The following is a 3,416-nucleotide window of genomic DNA, read 5'->3' as shown; positions in this document are numbered from 1 at the left end:
CAATACTTTGGTTCCTATTCAACTATTATTCACTTTTTTAAATCAAAAATTCGTCTTTTTGACATCATTTTTTTATATTTGACAGAATTTTAGTGCCCAGAATTTTCTGTTCCGAGAATTTTCAGTCTTCTTATGACATGTATTTATATTATTTAATTTTTTTCATTTAGTTACAAGAATAAGTTTTTAATATTAATATTTGTATTCATTTTTATTTTATGGATTATTTATAATGTTTGATGGAAAATGAACTTTTTTTTTTAATTCCATTGTCTTCTCAAAGATTCATCTTTTTAGATTGAAAATTGAACCGTTTTCTGGTAATTGCAACTTTTCTGGGTTGATGTTTAATCTTTTTTTTTTTTGTGAATATTTGACCATTTAATAAAAAATTTATCTTCTTTGGCCGCATTTTCAACTGTCTGATTTCGCTCAAAAGGTTAACTATTTTGCTGAAAAATTATCTTTCGTTTTTGAGAAACTCAACTCTTTTGTTAAAAATTTATCTCTTTTTATACAAAATCCTTTTTGATTCAAGCTTCATCTCTTTGGTTAAAAATTCAACTATTTTCTTTGGTTGAAGATAAAATTCTTTTGTCGATAAACATTTTTTTTTTGTTGAAAATTAATTTTAACTGTAAATTCAAGTTTTTTTTAATTGATTGTTTCTGGTTGAAAATTCCATTGTCTTCTAAGAAATTTTCTTTTGGGGTTGAACATTCAACTGTTGAGTTAAAAATGTAACTATTTTGTTCAAAATTCATCTCTTTTGCTTGAATTGAATATAATACCTACATTAATATTATTTTTAAGATTTGGTCCCTATGGTACGCTGTGTCACTTTTCTGTCAATAAATTAACTTATGGATTAATCAATATTCAATGCAGGACATATTTTTGAAGTTTCTTGAATTCTTTGGAAATATTTCAGGGCATTTTAAAAGATACTGATACATTTTTAATAGATTTCAGTCATTTGAAGGGATTTTAAAAATGTAAGGTTATTTTTAAAACATCGAAGGCATTATCAAGAGCTTTTAATTTGAAATATTCTAGGGAATCTTAAAAGCTTCGAAGGAATTATTCATTAACTTCATTAATTTGTAGGAATTTCACATATTTATTAAATATTTCACTTAAAAAATATTTCACGGGATTTTATCATCTTTTTATGGATTTTAAATATTTTAGGCAATCTTAAAAGATTCTTATTTTTTATTGATTGCAATCATTTAAAGGAATTTGAAATTGATTGCAATATTTAAGATAAATAATTTTCTATATTTTCAGAAGATATGGAACGATTTTACAGGATCTATAAGATTTTTAGGTATTTTTAAGGAATTTCAGGAAATAATATCATAGAATTTCACGGAATTTGAAAATATTGTAGTTTATTTTAAATTAAATTAAATTAAAATATAAATCATTAATTATTGCATTATACTGAATTCTTTGACATTCTTCTGAATGTTTCTAAATTTCCGCAATTCTACTTAATTCAATCGATTTTTTATAGTTATTATTTAATTGATCAATTAATTAAATTATCAAAGGATTTGAAATATTTTTAAGTATTTTTGTAAATACCTTTAGGATTTCAAAGATTTGAAGAGATTTTCAAATATTTTTTGGAATTCGCTCTGAATTCTTATTAATTGTTCTTGAATTCTTCTAATTTCACTCAATTTTACTCAATTTAATGGATGCTAAAAAAGTTTTTGTTCAATTAATCTTGAAGTCTTAAACTCACCATAAATTCGTAGGCATTTCATAAAATTCTTTTGAATGCCCTTTTAATTTTTCTAAACTCATTTCAAACCTACTCAATTCAATTGGTTTATTTTTTATATTTTTGAATTGATTTCAATTTCAAACTCTTTCAATTTTGAATTGTTTATGTCTTCAAACGCACTTTAAAACTTTTTAGACTAAAAATGTACGCTTAACAATGAAAAATTTGTAAAGTAAAACATTTTAGAATTACGTATTGCAAGCCGAATAATTTTCTCAATTTAAAAAGTTAGCAATTGAAATAACATAAAAAAAAATTGAAATAGAACTTATTTCAAATTGCATTGTATCATGTATTGTGAAATTTGTGATATTTCACAAAATTGCTTTTGCAATTTAGCTTGATTTTTCATGAATTTCATTGAATTTTTCTCATTTCACTTAAACTTCATTAAATTATCTCAAATTTTACTGAAATCAATGGAATTTTTTCGATTTTTAAAAAGATTTCCATTTCATTTGAATTTTTTTTTAAACTTGGTTTAAAGTCATTAGTCACTTTTTTGTATATAAATTAGTAGAATTTTCAAAACTTTAAGAGATTTGAAATTATTTTTGGAAATTTACTCTTAATTATTATAATTTACCTTGAATTCTTCTAATTTACCTTAAATTTCCCTAAATTCTTTCTAATTTCACAGAAATCACTGAAATTTTTTTCTGATTAATTTGAATTTAACTTGAATTGGTTTGAAATCTTGTGAATTTTTCCTGAATTTATTACTCTTTGAGCGTGAAAAAAGTACCCTTTGGTCCCTATATTTTATCCTATAGGAACTGCGAGGCCTGGAATTCATTTCTATATTTTTTTGAAAAAAATATCCTATCTTCCCTACTGGGAATCGTTAAACTGCGATACGACACCTGGTGACAAAAATTCGAACTATAAAGAATGGGTATGATTTTAAAAATGCATTTTAATTTGTGCATAAAATTATTTTAACGATTTTTTTTTTAGTTTAAAATGTTTATTGGATGATAAAAATAAGTATTTATCGAAAACAAAGGTTTTAGATGGAATGTATATATTATACTGTGAAAAATCACATTTTTTGACAGGAATATTTTTTCTAACAAAAAAAAAATTATTGTACTATTTTTAGTGATTTTAAACATATTATAAACTTAAGTGAACTTTTGAAGCAACAATGAACTCAGTAAATTTTTATCAGTTTATACATGAAATATTTTCTATTTAAGAATCTATTCTAAAAGTTGGGTTAGAAATAGTATTTAAATCACAATCGTCGTTTCTTATCCTATTTAACAAAAATGTGTTTTTTCACTGTGTAAAATGGAAATTATATCTAAAACTATTCGTTCTTTTATCAAGATTTATTTTTAGTATTTAATTATTGTTTTATACTTCACAAAACAACCACGAAACTATTATTTAATGAAAAAATTAAAATACATCTTTAAAATTGTACCTACTCTTTCTAGTTCCAGTTTTCGACAACAGGTGGCGAAATGGTAGACCACCATTCCCAATTTTGAGGGTACATAATTTAATTATATTACTTAAGGGCATGTGACACAGCTAAATACCTATATTATCGACCACACTTTTTCAGTTCACTGAATGTTTTTTTGAACCTAAGAACTTTTTTTGTAAATAAGAA

The 3,416-nt window shown here is 23.6% G+C and overlaps 1 protein-coding gene across 1 annotated transcript in view; it reads left to right on the top strand.

Moving 5' to 3' along the window:
• The window catches only part of LOC117171283 (eukaryotic translation initiation factor 3 subunit B), a 40,582-nt gene that overhangs the window by 7,763 nt on the left and 29,403 nt on the right, over positions 1–3,416 (top strand). The window lies entirely within an intron of this gene.

Source organism: Belonocnema kinseyi, chromosome 4, assembly GCF_010883055.1.
Source record: "Belonocnema kinseyi isolate 2016_QV_RU_SX_M_011 chromosome 4, B_treatae_v1, whole genome shotgun sequence".
NCBI classification, from domain to species: domain Eukaryota; kingdom Metazoa; phylum Arthropoda; class Insecta; order Hymenoptera; family Cynipidae; genus Belonocnema; species Belonocnema kinseyi.
The sequence above is the reverse complement of the archived record's forward strand: the minus strand, read 5'-3'. Positions and strand labels throughout refer to the sequence as shown.